The sequence below is a fragment of the Mytilus edulis genome, chromosome 11, assembly GCF_963676685.1.
Source record: "Mytilus edulis chromosome 11, xbMytEdul2.2, whole genome shotgun sequence".
In the NCBI taxonomy this organism is placed as follows: domain Eukaryota; kingdom Metazoa; phylum Mollusca; class Bivalvia; order Mytilida; family Mytilidae; genus Mytilus; species Mytilus edulis.
This window is the reverse complement of record NC_092354.1, coordinates 58,219,142-58,236,126: the sequence shown is the minus strand read 5'-3', so window position 1 is coordinate 58,236,126 and position 16,985 is coordinate 58,219,142. Positions and strand designations below refer to the sequence as shown.

Here is a 16,985-nt window from a genome sequence, read left to right as displayed (position 1 = left end):
TCCTGTTAATCTCTTTTGTTAATGCCAATTCTTTTGTCATAGTCGCATCTCGAGTACATGTTTTACCTGTAACAGCTAAAAATGTATCCAAATGCCTTTTTCAGCATTTTGAAAAAAATGCAAAATCGGCACTTTTTATATACAAGTTTTAATTTTTTTAATGAATTCAAGTCAATGTCTATTTACTTTATTGTGTTATTCCAGACCTTTATTTGTTCAGTATACTTATGATTTAGGCTAAAAATGTATATTTGTTAAAAATAATGAAAGTTGAAAAATTATGTATTTTGAGATTTTGCTACTCTGATACTGGGCTTATATATATGGTCCCTGTAACCATGGCAACAGAAACCTCCAAAACAAAAATGAAAGTTATTTTTGTTATCAGGGCATCATATTGGCTTGATATTGAAAAAGATATTTAAAATCTGTGACATTGATGTGAACAGTCCCATGAATTACAGAGAATGACACTTAAGATAAGACAGAGTGCACGTGGGAGGTAACTTATACATCACCACAACAAAAATTTTGTATCAGCTGGGTACTTTATTAGCATCATCCCTTTTTATGTGAGTACAAACTAAACAAACTTGCACCATCCAACATGAAAATACATCGATTAAAATATGCTCGCTTCTACAAGAAACTATTAAAGGTAGCAATATCGCTTGATTAATACTCGGTCAAACAAGGAAAATGGCTAATATTAACGAAATATTTTCACTTAGAGGGAAGTCGTTTCGATACACAGGATAGTAATGGCCTCAAACTATTTCTGGAAGAATTGCACACCGACTTGTATTTAGTAAAGGTCTTTATTATAAGAAATATCATGCAAATCACATTTGAAGTAAATCCGTTATATTATCATAAACATAAACATGATGCATGTCATCATTTTATAACTAAATAATTACATTAGATGTATGTTTCATTATAATACGTTATTCTGATTGGCTAACTGCACATCACGTGCTATTCCTGAAACAATTGTATTAGACAATAACATTTATCATTCATGATGACACGAGGCCCCACAATAAAGTGCACAGGTAAATTAAATGAAAACTTGATAAAAATCGTGTTTTCATGATTCTAGCTAAAAAAATGTAGTTATAAGTATTGAATGCTTCTTTTTGTAACTTTATATGGTTGTAAAAGCGTGACCGTGCGCACATTTTTAGTATGAAGCGCTTCCGCGCTTCATACAAAATGTACTTCGGTTAACGCTTTTACACCCCAATAAATTTACAAAAAGCAGCATTCAATTCTTAAATGCATTTCGACATTTGTTGCATAAGGAAATGTCTGATCAAAGTAAGGAAAGGCAAATATGACAGTTGTTTTTCATTCGTTTATAATTTTGGTTCTGCAATTTGATACGAGACATTCCGTTTTGAATTTTCCTTGTAGTTTTGTGTTGTTTTTTTTTTTTTAAATTTTCTAGTTTATTTTTTTCTGCAAAAACTTATAGGTATCAAAATATATTTATTTTTATTGTATACCAGTATACAAATACTTTCAAATACTCATATACACACATATGTATATGTATTTACCTCATTTAAATTAAAACAATCACCTTAGCACAAGAGTTCCAGTACGAGTTGTATTCTTCCACATTCGAATGTTTTGAGTAACTATGTTTCTCTAAAATCAAGTTTTCTTTTATGTAATTTTGAAGTCCTTTTACATGAGGTCCTGCATTTCGCATCTGCAAATAAAATACTTGATCATATAACTTTATTTTAAATAAAATTCAATTTATAATATTCATAGACCCAAAATTGAAAATATTCAATTCTAGTGGAATTTCGATATGAATTATATCAAAAATCCATAAATTTAGATTGTGCAAAATGTGCGCCACAAAATGAAAACCCCAAAGTAAGTTTTCTATAGTTTCTGCCTCTTCTTAGAAAGTGTACACACATTACAATTAACAAGGTTCATTTTAAAGAATACACCATTTGTCGCCAATATACAATGCATAATTCTATATTGAAACCAACATAACCTAATAATTTAATTTTGGATGTAATGCGTCTCCTGATTGGCTGACGTTATTTTGTTATCAGCCGACAGACATAGTGACCGTGACGTCTTCAACGTTTTTTCATGTTTTTCTACGGTTTAAAATGGAATCAAGATTTAAATTATAAGAAATGACTGTAAAATGTTTCTGTCTATTCGAAATAACATAAAAAATGTGGTGCACACTGTTTAATAACCCGGTACACGCGTTATTCTGTGTGCACCAAACTTTTTATGTTATTTCTTCATAGACAGAAAAATTATGAAAGTCATTCCTTAAGTGTTTTTTTTTTAAACCTTGGTAACACTCACGTGTGTGTTTTTTTTCTTTTCTAAATTGTTGAAAGTATTAATATTATAAGGTATAATAGCTTGATGTTTATTGGCGTTTTCAGTGTTGATTTCAACATTTTTGTATTTTTATTTTTTACATGAGCACATTTTTGATGTCGTGGTAACAGGGTGTCAGAAAATGCATCTTAGGCAAAAAAAATGCATGGAACGATGTCGATAAAGTGTTATCGAACTCAGATTATGCTTTGATACATTGAATTGTTAGAAGAGGTTTTACTATAAATGCCAAAGAGTTTCTAGTAGTTGTTTTGATTTTTACAGAATTGGGATGACAGTATGCAGTGGTACAAAGTATTGTAAGTAGAGTATTGCATGAGTACACAAGGATTACAGCAACGCATACACGATTATATGCGATTAATAAAGGAATGTAGGACTAAATAGTAGCATTTAAAGACATAATTTATCATATATTTTTAAGTAAATAGATTAGTTTTGAATATTATTTTTTGGATAAATAGCCGGATATTTTATCTATATCGCTTAACTGTGATACACACCCTCTTTAACGCACCGGTACTCAGATTTCTCATTGATGACAGTAGTAACTCCGACTAAATTTACATGAAGTTTTTTAACTTTATTTTTTGATATTTCAAATGTGAACATTTTACTTTCCAGTCTCAAAGTAGTCTATTGTTTTTACAGTTACCTAAAGTAGGATAAAAAGAGAGACCTCAGCGAAAAGCCAAATCAAGCACAAACCAACACTTAACAATACAGCACACAAAATATGTCTATGAACAACAGAACTCGCATTGAAATCCAGGATTTTAAAACATGACAAAAATAAAGTGAAAGGTAACACAGGGTCTTTGAATCAGTAAGCGGTTTAATCGATAAATTGTTTGACGTGCTTAACAATTCAGATCATTGTAACTCCTTGTGAATAGGAACTTATTTTTTAGTTAATGTGATGGTCAAGTGAGAGTCATTTTTTGTCTTATTCAACAAATTTTGCAGATTGTATGTAAAACATTTGGAAAGCATACAGCGTTTTTCGGTCATTGCCGTACACACTAGTTGTACCTCGGTTTTTTTGTAAATATTTTTGTCATTAATACTTGATATTTGTTTAATTCTTCAAATATCTTGCATTAATATGTAGCTAGGAGAAAAAAATGCTTGGAAACAAAATGTCCACACACATGCATTTATACATAGTCGATGCGTTGGAGATCAGTTACATCTTTAAGTGTTTACAACAGCACCGAGATATCACACAAACAAGCAGCTAGTGGTGAAAAGGATTTGTTATGATCAATACGATGTTTCCTTTCTATTACCGGCGTAAATGTACTCATTTCTAATCGAAGTTTTTCTTGTCTTTTTGAAATCTTGATTAATATTACACTAACCGTCTCACCTGACTGCTAAGTATAAAAATAACAAATAATGTTTATTATTTTTAAAAACTGAAAAGATAATCATAGACAGTTGGTTTTCGTGGACAAAGTAACATTTGTTGTCCTTTTATAGTAGTATATCCATCTTCTTGCAATAAATCTGTCGTCACCAGTTCTCCATGACAAATTAAAAACTATGACACAATAGCGGATTATTTAAGCAGGGTGTAGATGTCCGCTTATTTTCGCGGAAAGAACAAAATCTCAAAAAATATTTTTTGTCAATTTAAAAGTGTACATTTTTCAATTAAACTGCACCCGATGAGCAAGTCGACAATTAATCTGTGTTCGTGGACCCTAGAGGCAAAAAAATGTATAAATCAAATACAAAACTAATGTAGACGTTAAAGAGCTGATCAAATCCAACATAATCTAAAATAGAGCAAAATTCAATGACAATGAATCAGAGCTTTGCATGGGGAAGATATTATCAGCTAGTTAAAACCGTTTCAATTTTGTTAAGAAGCGAATGTCAATAAAAACGATATCAGTATTTGCATGCCAAATCAGAACTACTACACACTGAGCTGGATTTAACATCGGGCTGTAACAGAAAAGAATCGACCCAGTGGTAATGATAACACAACCGGTACCAGAAGTGTGTTTGGACTTCTATGGAGCTTGAAGCCAAATATATAAGGAAAACCCCCACAGTTATTAAAAAAACCTCTAATCGATAATTTTACATTCAAATCATTGCCGTTTTACAGCGACAACCAATCTTTAATTATCAATCGGTACACGCTAGGTTTAAATGTAGAATAAACTCTACCCGTTTTACCCGACTGATTATTTAAAATAATGATTTCCTCCTTTGATTATTTGTTGTGTATAGTTGTAGACAACGAAATACACACCATATTAGGTTTTAAATATCCTCAACACTAGAATTTGTTTTGAAGAAATCTGTTGAAAGACATGTAATTTTGTTCTGTAATGCTATTGTTCTAGCACTGATGGCCATGTACATATACGAGAATGAAAGCAGAATTAGGGAAATATCTGCAACGCATGATCAAACAGGTAATGAGTGTACACAACCTTTTGTTTTAAGTCATCAAGTGCAGGTGCTGTACAAGTTGTGATCAACAGAACCGAAGAAAAAACATACAAGTTTGAAATTGTGGTTGGTGCAGAATAAAAAAAACAAGGATGTTCTTTACATCATTACTGTGTCACCGGTCTCCGGATGGAAGTATGACGAGAGGTTTTCCTTTAAAATGACGGAGTCTGTGGCAGTTGCGATGTTTTCTTGTATTTAACAGCCTTTTTACACGATTAAATGTTAATTTTTTAATAAACATATTCCATGCATGTGTTATCTTACGAAATATATCGGGGAAACATTTATTTAAATTGAGTTACGGGACTTTGTAACTAAAACAGGGGTGGTGTTTTTTCACATGTCGCGCCGTATCTCAAAAACTATTTATGATGATTGCATGAACTTTCGCACACTTGTCAGTTATATTATAATAAGATCTGTATATTTTTTTCATAATGATTCTTTATATATACATGTAATGACAATAATCGAATGATCTTGATGAATATTTACTGTTATGTTTTGTTATCAATAACGATTCAATGGATTTTAACGAAAGAATATAAGAATAAGTTTCAAATCTATACTTACCATTGTGCAGCTGACATCCTTTTCGTAAACTTGGATAATATATTAAGATCCCACGCTTTATTATGAAAAACACACACACTTATTTAAGTTATGTCCACAAGAACAAAATTTGCGCATAGAATTCCACTAGCTATTCGGTGTGTTTGTGTCGTATTTATACTGTAAAAGGATGCACTCGATTAAAATCCATTGATTCGCTTCAAAAAGTTTCCTTTTGTTTTCATGTCTTTATTCTCAAATTATTTGTTAGTATGAAATATTTGATGTGTTCATTAATTAATGTGTTATGATATTTATTTTTGTAATGTTTATTTGTCGTTACAATGTACATGTACGTTGTTATATTACTAGCTTAAACAGGACATCTCCTTTTTTGTTAATATTCAGAAAATCTGTAGACAGTTTGGAAGTATGAACAACATTTTGATATCCTGACATATTACTGCCTGTGGTTAAAATAGTTCTCAATCGCAGAGATATGTCATATGCCACAGTTATCGATAGTATCAAGGATTACTGCACACATAAAACATATCGTTTAGGAACCTTTAGCAGTTTCAAGTTTAAGCTGACATGCAATCTTTGTAGCAATTTCACAAACAAAAGAAGAAATAAAAAATATCAAGGCGATAAATCAAAGTTCGAATTAAAAACAGGTAACATCAGTGCCAAAAAAGAAAAATAATTACGACACAATAAAAAGTTCCTAAACCATGCACTTCACAGAAAAAAGATGGAACATGAACCGAAACAAATACCAAATGTGAAGACCCCTCCCCCGGGAAAGAGTTAGAAGGTTCCGTTACATAAAAGGTACCCGGAGATTATATAATGAGATGTGTAATTAAGTTTTCAGTTATCAGTATGTACAAATGCAAATACTAAATCAAAATTTAGACTAAAAACTCTTAACTGACATCTGTTCTCTATATTTTAAATTGTCAACCTGTCCTATAATCTTGTCACATTTTCTATGAAACAATTCAAAATTCTTAAGAAAACGAAAGGCCTAATTGTTCAAAAATAAAGTTATGAAAAGAAATACGAGAGACATGAAACACTGACAACTACTGAACTACAGGCTTGCATACTCTAACAAAAAAAGTGACGGGGTTAAACATGTTTGTGAGCGGTTAATTCTGCTCATATTTGTCGGTACTTATGTAACAGCGGAACCTTAGAACACACTATAAAAATTAGATGAAAAGGACTCATCAAATGGATGCAAAACCATGTTACATAATGAAATACTAGTACAAACATGTTGTAATCTTATTATTAAAATGAGAACATATAAAAGAATTTATTATTGGAAGATTGTGTTTAAGCTAGTGCGTGTGCACTTTATTTTATAACTTTACAACATTCTGTAACATTTTGTGTAATATGTATGATTTCTAGGAGCACTTATAATGAAAACATGCATGTGTTCATCCAATTAGTTAGCTCATAACTATAACTTCATATATTGAATAAGAATAAGAATATAATACTATTCCGATCAAGGACCCTTGATGGACAGCATGGCATGTACAAATAAAACAATGCCTCGTGATTTGTAGCAGAAACATTTTTTTAACATATATAACTTACATGTATATTGGCATGTTGGACAAGCACGTGCGTCCATAACTTTTCCATTTGGACAGAAGATCAAACACACTGGCCAACAGTCAATATTACGAATCGGGTCTAGTACTTTATCTGTAATCATAGATTATGTTGTTTTTTTATTTCTAAATAAATAAAATAATTGTGCTTTTGGGTAAAGTAGAGTACACTATTACAATTAAAACCAATGAATATAGATTTATATGATATTTAAATGATTACATGTTTTCGATTAAAGAAGTATGTCCTCTTCACCACACTTTTTGAACCTATTCACATTGTCTTAGTTTTTTACACATTAAATAACACTTGTTTTCATCAAACCAATGACAAATATTTGAGTGTCTGACTTATATACCATTTGGTTATCCCAATTACCGAAATAGTGCTATTATCAGCAATAAGATCTGTATTTTGATTAGGATTACATAAAGGCAAATCATTAATTAATATTAAGAATAATATAAGATCAAAAACTGACCCTTGAGGTACACCTGCTTTAAATGAAGATACATCTGAAAAAGTATTTGAAATTGATACGATGTCTATCAGCAAAATACGAAAAATACATTAAACTCCTATCACCACTATTCTTTGTTTAGTATACAAAGTATACGATAACGGATTATCTTTACCAGTTATGTAGATAAATAGTGGAGATAGAAATCGTCAAAAAAATGTTGATGACTTATCGAGATTAATTATGTCAACTCAGTTTCTCCATGGCAGATATAGGGCACCTTAGATTGTAATTTGTGCCGCTGGATAATCAACCAGCAATACTACCCCTTGAATTTTCCTCGGAGTTTAGGATTTTTGTGATTTTACTTTTGACCATCTGACATATACAGCATACAAATACTGGTCAATAAATGTTGCAATCTAAAAATCTAACGTGCACTTTTTTATTGTATTGGTTGTATTGTCATTTGTTAGCACGCAATATGATCATTATGGTATCTAATAACTTCATGATAATATGTAAGGTAATGAAATAGCACTTTACCACATTGTTAAAGATTCATGTCATACCGACCAGTTTGTTAATACGGAAATAATTTTTAAAGCAAAAATGAAGTATATTTTTATTAGCCTATTGTTTATAACATGCATAAGTATTACATATGTTTATGGTGGAGATGACTGTTGCCGAAAAATTGGTAAGTAGTCCAAGCTGCGTTTCTCTACATAATAATGATATACGTGTTTTTCATGTCAATATGACGACAATGGGCCTGACTTTTAGAAATAGCTCATCTTATTTATTTGTCTGCTGTGCATGTGCTTATAATCTAGTGTAGTGCTTTACCTGCTTGTGCTTGATTTATATATATGACCTTTGCTTATACAATATAGCTGTCTTTATATTGTCTATTGTGTATGCTGTATCTGTCTTATGTGTCTTAATATTTTATGTGTTGTTATTGTTATTAAAGTCGGCAAAAGCTCTACAGAGCTTATGTTTGTAGTATTTTATATAACCCGACTTAAAATAAATTGTCTTATCTTATCTTACATATAACGTATGAGTTCTTCTTAAATTATTAAGCGCAAAATCGTAATCGTCCATATTACATAATAATGTGATTTGAAAGATGTTTTTCTGGTTAAAGATTAATTATTTACTCACTGTTTGAACATAACGACTATTTAATTTGTTTTGCTAACATGTTTAATTGGAATTTCATCCTGCTACATCACTCATCTTTGATGGTCATAGCTCTGAAACATTTTATTTATTTTGCAACAGGTCTGAATTATAAATGGTACAGATCAAGTATATTGTATTCACAATAATCTAATCTAACCTCTAGCTGGATGGGATGTGGATAAACTTTTTCTGAATTTAAGTCATCAAAGCTCTTACGTCGTACTTGATTTGGACTTTTCAAAATTATTCGATTTGAGCGTCACTGATGAGTCTTTTATAGACTAAACGAGCGTCTGGCGCCAATACAAAATTGCAATCCTGGTATCTATCATGAGTTTATTGTATATTTTGTAGGTAAAGCAAAAGCAGCAGTAATAGAAGCAATTGATACTCTTCAGAGAACCAACAGACTTCTTGGAGAGAGTAAGTTAAATGTTTTATAGAAGTAAAACAAATAGTTATGCATACAGTTTTCAGTCACTAAACAATATTGAGAATGTGATTTTTGAAAGACTGACCAAATTTAAGTTTTCACAATAAAATTCCCAGTTGTAATTTTTTAAATAATGTGTAACAAAAGAATTTATTGTGAAAAATACATTATATAAATTTAGATATAGGACATATTCCAATAAAATTGAAATATATAAAAACAATTCAAGAGTAGAGCAAATATCACATAATTATAATTCATAAAAGAAGACATACATCTAAATACATTTACAAGTATGAATTTTTTTTTTAATTTAGACTTGATGTGAATAAGACATGTATGCATCAGAAGTGGATACAACCGTTGATTTTTTAATTTTTTTAAAATAGCAGGTTCAGCGATTCCTTCCAATAAAGTTGCCTTTCATGCACGATTGACTCCACAAGTAACCCTTGGTTCGACACAGACTGTAATTTTTGATCACGTGATAACCAATATTGGTAAAGCATATAACCAACACACGGGTCATTTCACAGCACCCTTTGATGGAATATACTTCTTTGCCTGTACATTTCTACAGACAGGTACATCTTTACATCTTCAAATTGTAAAGAACAGCAGCGAAATATCGAAAGGACATGCACCAAGCGGTGGAGCAAATGCAGGATCGATGAATGCCGTAATATATCTGCACAAGGGAGATGTTGTCAAAGTGCGTCATTATCCAGGCCGAGGATCGCAAACTATAAGTGGCGATTGGGGCTATTTTACGGGTTACCTTCTCCAAAATTGCATTATTAAAAATGTGTATATATAAAACGTGTTTGTATATTTGAAAAGAATAGGATAGGTTCTTATGTGCATAAAGTGTATCTTCCAAAATGCTTAAATGATTGAAAAATTACAGAAAACATTTGAGAGCGTTGAAACATTGGAAATGATCAGCTGAATAAATGTTTCAATACACATTAAACCTGCATCCAGTGCAGACACATTTGTACTTAAATGACATTATATAAACGTAATACATTGCCTAATGCAAAAAAACAACTGCGCACATGATAGATTTTCTGTTTCATCTGGTCTCTAATGGAGAGTTGTCACATTGGCAATGTGTAAACTGGATTTGTTTTCTCTCAATCGGTTTATGACTTTTGAACATCTGTAAAATACAGTTGCCTCTACATACCCCATTTTCTGTTTTGGTTTTTATATTTCTAGTTTTTGCTATATGTTCAGTTCAAATTCATTTGGTTGAATGAGATGAAAAGCATTTGAAAAGTGTTTGTTCTAATTTTGCTTCATATAATTACAAAAACAAGTCGCCAAGCTGTCAACAATAAGTACATATTTCAAAACCGACTCTGTACCGGATTTGTAATTACATAAGCAATACGACGGGTGCAACATGTGGAGCAGCATCTGCTTACCCTTCTGGAGCACATGATATGACCCCCAGTTTCTGGTGGGGTTTGTGTTACTTAGTCCATAGTTTTGTCTATGATGTGTCTTCTGTACTATTTTTTTCTGTTTGTCTTTTTATGTTTAGCCATGGCGTTGTCAGTTTATTTTCAATCTATGAGTTTGACCGTCCCTCTGGTATCTTTTGTCCCTCTTTTGCAAAACTAAATATTGCATGACCTAAATATCAATCAGAAGATGTTGTTTTAGTGCTAATAAAACAACTCTAGACTAACCATGTATTAAGATTTTGAGTATTGGACCATATTAGAGGTTAATTGTCAATTTAAAATTTTTAAGTACTTAGACCAAATTCATTCTGTGTCAACTATTGAATAACAATCCAAATTTAAAACTCAGAGCTGTATCAAGCTTGAATGTTGTGTCCATACTTGCCCCAACTGTTCAGGATTCAACCTGTACGGTCGTATCAAGCTGAACCATGCGTAGTATTTTTATTGGTTATTATTTTGAATTCTATCTCTGATAAAGATATACTGTAAACAGCAAATATAATTAGCAAAGTAAGGACTACAAATATGATATTAATACAACCAAAATTGTCAATTGACCCCATAAGGAGTTATTGCCTTTTAAAGACAATTTTTCACAATTTGTTCATCTATAAAAAAAGAAGATGTGGTATGATTGCCAATGAGACAACTATCCACAAAAGACCAAAATGACACAGACATTAACAACTATAGGTCACCGTACGGCCTTCAACAATGAGCAAAGCTCATACCGCATAGTCAGCTATAATAGGCCCCGATAAGACAATGTAAAACAATTCAAACGAGAAAACTAACGGCCTTATTTATGACAAAAAATGAACGAAAAACAAATATATAACACATAAACAAACGACAACCACTGAATTACAGGCTCCTGACTTGGGACAGGCACATACATAAATAATGTGTAGTTTGCCTAATACTCCAAAGAATCTTCTCCTTTGACAGTGCGGAATGTATTGCATCCAAACTTGGACTGAATGAGTTTCAGAGTAACTAGCATGAAGTTTGTATTTTATTTCCTTTTACGTCAAGACACATAGTAACTTTATAGTTACATGGCTAAAATGGAACATAGGAGTAAAACGATCACAAATGGAAGATTGATTCAAAGAAATTCAGGTGAGCTCTTCAAGCTCTTGAGAGCCTCTTGTTGAATTGCTTCTGTAAGTAATATATATTAATTTGAAATGTTGACGCGTGATACACATACAGATTACCCTGTGAACAATATTTCAGAGTTTAACGTAGTCAAGCGAACAAATCATAGAAGAATAGTTGAATCATGTCTTTGTTGTCCAATGAAAAATTAGTACGAACACGAAGAAAAAGTGAATGTTTGTTTTTAAACTATTGACCAGGGTGAAAGTCTTTGAAAGTGGTGACTGGCAAAAAGTCTGTGAAATGAAATAGCACAAATATTCCATTCTTTTTAAATATTATTGTATTTAGAGAAAAACACATACTGATGTTTAATAATAGTTTTTACCATTTTTATATTTAGGACAAAAAAAAATAGAAAAATAAAGAAAAATATAAACAGTTACAATAGGAATGAGCTGAAAAACAAGATAAACAGAATACAACAAGGCCTAAATGGTAAGACCACTTCTATATACTGTAAATTCAGAAATTATTGCTTGCATTTATTATTGTGATTTTTCACGAATGAACAACTTATTGTGATTACAACATAAATCTGCATAAAGATCTATATATTATATGTTTCTGTTATCAAAATATGAGTCCTTATTTTTGCGATACTCACCCAGTCACATTATTCGCATTACTAAAAAACCTCTTGATAATTTCTGAATTACAGTAGTAAAAGTAATTGCCTTTGAATGATGACTCGTATAAAAATAAGAAGATGTGGTATGGTACACGAGTGAGTTATCCACCAGAGTTCAATGAAGTGGATGCAAGAAATTAAAGGCCAATGATGGGCCGGCCTTCCATAATGAGAAAACACTTCCTTTATAGGTCAGCCAATAAAGATCCCAACATGAAAAGATTTAAACAATCCAATTTAGTTCAACATGTTCAAAGTCAATAACAATTAATAAAAAAAAATCATGTCTGTGAGCACTCAACCTTACCATACTAAAGGACAGTGGTTCAAATAACACAACATATGAACATTCTATAACAACTATTGGAAGTGTCTCAACATAAAATATCACTGCAAGACACTAATTAACGAATATTAAATCTTGGACACAAAGCACTGAAATAAGAGAACTCATAAGTAAGAATATTAAATGAAAGTTTCTCAAAATGTTCATTAAAATATGATAAAATAAGCTAATTTATATTGCTACCTCCATTTATAACATTCTTTTTTTATTTTGTGTATTTATAGATCCAGATATCTTGGTTTTTATGATCATCAACAGGTCCTGCAGGTCTATACTGCAGAGGAAACTTAATTGTTAATACTTTTCTACATAATGTGCTAATTGGACTAATTAATGTGAAATGAACTGTGTGTTTTTCTGGAAAAAGAAATAGAAAAAATTCTACAAAATTGCTATAAACAAAATGGAGTACTATCAAAGATGCACAAGAACACAATTGTATAAAATGTAACAACCTACATATTCACTGATGGATTATGGAGAAACTAAGAAAAAAAATAGTATCTTTGTCATGTTTGTTGTCGAAATAAACACCTGCTTTATCCATTCATGTACAAATGTACATGGCTCCATCATATCAAATATACAGAGAAGATGTTTGAAGAACAAGTTGCTAAAATTTATTCAACCAATTGAAGGAAGATGTCTTGTGGATGGAATTATTCATGCACTGAACTGTTATGTAGGGGGTCGAATAATTGTACACAGCAGCTGAAACAGAAGACAAGTTAATTTAACATGAAAAGTGTTTATTTAATGGTTATTTAATGTACAAATATGAGCACAATATTAATAACATCACAAATGGTATGATATTCATAGCGTTTTGATTATTAATGTGTTGTCTTAAACATGTTAAACAGTCAGTCTTTTGTTTTTGTATATGTAATACTCACCATGAAAACTTGTATTAAAGTTTTAATTATCTTTTGTATCAATAATTCAGTCTAGGAAAAAATATATTTATACTGTTTGTACTGTTATGAAATTTCTGTAGAGGAAACAATAGGGGAAAACATTTCCTTAAGGGAAATTTGATGTTCAGAAATTTCCTTAAAGGAAATTTGAAGAACAATGACTTCCTTAGAGGAAATTTGTTGTCTGGAATTTTCCCTCAAGGAAAAGTGTTTGTCAAAAAATTTCCTCACAGGAAAAAGTATTTCCTCAAAGGAAAATTTGAAGCTGCAAATTTTCTCACAGAAAAAAGTATTTCCTCAAAGGAAAATTTGAAGCCGCAAATTTCCTCAAAGGAAATAGAATTTCTTCAAAGGAAAATGTGAAGCCGCAAATTTCTTCAAAGGAAAAAGAATTTCCTCAGAGGAAAATGTGAAGCCGCAAATTTCCTCAAAGGAAAAATAATTTCCTCTAAGGAAATAGAATTTCCTCTCAGGAAATATAATTTCCTCTAAGTAAATAGATTTTCCTCAAAGGAAATACTTATGCAGCAAATTCCCGAAGGGAAATTTGTTTCCCTTGAGGAAAAAAAATCCCCTTGAGGAAAAATCTTTTTCAACAGTGGTGATAGAGCCAAAAATTTTTAGGACAAATATCAGGGAACCAATACCAACCAAGTTATCAACATCATTTTGACTTAACTCCAAAAATTAAGGTGACAACTTCTGCACTTAGCGGAATTGCAAACTTGTCCCAGAGATTGTTGTATCCTTTATTTCAAATTCGATATAATAAATGGGTTCAACGTTGTCACCAAACTATTAATTATCTAATTAGAGGACGTCATCTATTTAGCGGAACGTAAAGTGAAATGACAATAACTAAAAAATAGAAATACAAAATTGAATGATACAGTTCATTCAAGGCATTTCAGTATTGTACTGTAGTTTAAGTGTTGCTGTTGTCAGCTTAGACAACCGACGTGCTAAACTCTTCATTTACTGTCCTGTTATTTCTTAACAAAAGAATTGTATATCAGTACTGCCATATGATTGTAGACAATCCTGCATCGTAGAACATTTAACATCGTCAGGAATATGCGTTGTTGTTATCGTGTGTTATATTTTGATCACTTGTTTTTTTACGTATGGGGTTTTCACTCACCATTATGTTAGGTTTAATTATGATGTTTTGAATAAGTATTGTTCATAAGGGGATACACTTGATTTGTCTTATACATTGCGGAGTTTCTTAACTGTCTTGACTATCAGTGAGGGTCACAGACGGCAGAAGGTGTTCCAATTATTTCAAATGATACTGTTCTGTGAGCGTAAAGATGGCACTTATGTGGAGCTGTACGTCCACTAGTTAAAATGATATCAAGCTAAATTTTGGTGTGTTTATAATTATGAAATATATTGTTGATATACAATAATATAGGGTTATTACATAAATATTGGGGATTATTGTCCCGAGTAGAATTTTATATTGCACGAGCTTGCGAGTGCAATATATGTCTACGAGGGACTCTGTTTAATGATGAACATAGACATATTACAGTTTTAACTGTAAATATATTGAAAACAAAACGTTTAATATTTTCTTGCGTCCGACGCGCTTTTCTGGATTTATCTTCATCAGGTACACTCAAAGCCAAACATTTGAAATCCGAAGACGTTTAAGTACCGAAATCGCTGAAGAGCTGTATGTCCAAAATACCTAAAATAAATAGCCATGAGTGAACGTTTTAATTCAGTATGTTTTTTTTGTATTTAAATTACTTTAATACAGCCAGTAAGTAAGCAACTAGTACCAAATCCGGAAAATTGAGGAGTCAATCATTTAGTTGATATATATAAATAAAAACAAATAAATAAATTTGGCGTAGTTATATGTTTTATTTTATTGGCGCAAATGATACCGATAGTTTTAAAATGAAGTGGCGCAGAAGAAGCGTTGGTGCAAATAAATTGAGCTCAAAAAGATATCGCCCAGAAAATATATGCTACGATATAACTTTTAAGATCGATGAAAAAGACGTGAAATCTATTTATTAGAATTCCAGGAAATATGATTTTAAATATATTTTTGAAAGATAACCATGACAACAGATGTTACAGGTTTATGTTGACTGATTTCATTACAATCGATATACAGGATGTATTCAATAATGTCCGTGTAATCACAATCTTTCTAACATGTTTTGATGTTTATTTTTAACAAATATTCCATTCATGTGTTATCGTACGAAATATGTCGGGGAAACATATATTTAAATTGAGGGACTGTGTAACTAAAACAGGGGTGGTGTTTTTTCACATTTCGCGCCGTATCTCAAAACTTTTTTTCATTATTGCATGAAATTTCGCATACTTCTTAGCTATATTAATTTAAAGATCTGTCTATCTGTTGGTGATGATTCAAATATTTATTTTAGATTTATTAAGTTGTTTTTTTAAAGTTTTTTTTCACCTTTCGCGCCGTATCTCAAAAAACCTAGTTATGATTTTCGGGAAAAATTGCACACTTGTAATCTGAAGACCTGGATACGTTTTGTTTATGATTCAATATTTTATTAAAGAGTTATTGAGTTTTTTGTAAAAAAAAAGGGGGAAAAGGAGTGATTTCACATATCCCACTGTATCTTAAAAAATGTTTTTATCATAAGCGCATGAAATTTCGCACTTTGTAATTTATATTAATCGGAAGATCTATATACTTTTTTGTGCTGATTTTTTATTTAATATTTGAATTTTTTTTTGAGCTTTATAATATTGATAAACAGAGTTTCGGTTGCCAAGGTTACCGTACTTCACCAAATGAAGCTTCTACAAAAGTCTGTCAATCAGTGAAATTACCTTTTGCTTTGCATGTAAAACATAAAGCATACTGTTCTAATGTCATATTTAAAATTATTTGTCATCATTAAGACAACGGTCTATGCATATTTCCATCTTATTGGCATTGGTTTACATTGAATAGCTTTATCTTCCTTTCTTCTGTCAATGTCCACCAATCTCCGGGTTATCATCAATTGCAACTCTCGGTCGTTCTAATAAAAACTTTAAAGTTGGTTGAAAACGACTTCTGTAAATGAATAATCTTTTTGTCACTGATGACTGATCTGCTATTTCTCTTCCTTTTGAAAGATGAATCTGAAATTATTTTAAATAAATGTGAAGGTATATAACATAACAAATAAACTACATTTATTATGTATTTAGTGGCATTATGCTAGTGGTTCACAAATAAACTACATTTATTATGTATTTAGTGGCATTATGCTAGTGGTTCACAAATAAACTACATTTATTATGTATTTAGTGGCATTATGCTAGTGGTTCACAAAT

The 16,985-nt window shown here is 31.2% G+C and overlaps 1 long non-coding RNA gene across 1 annotated transcript; it reads left to right on the top strand.

Moving 5' to 3' along the window:
• Positions 1 to 8,052: 8,052 nt before the first annotated feature.
• Positions 8,053 to 9,947, top strand: LOC139495907 (uncharacterized). Its single transcript, XR_011657497.1, has 3 exons — positions 8,053 to 8,204; positions 9,050 to 9,118; positions 9,518 to 9,947. It is a non-coding gene; the product is annotated as an uncharacterized lncRNA (long non-coding RNA).
• Positions 9,948 to 16,985: the final 7,038 nt, after the last annotated feature.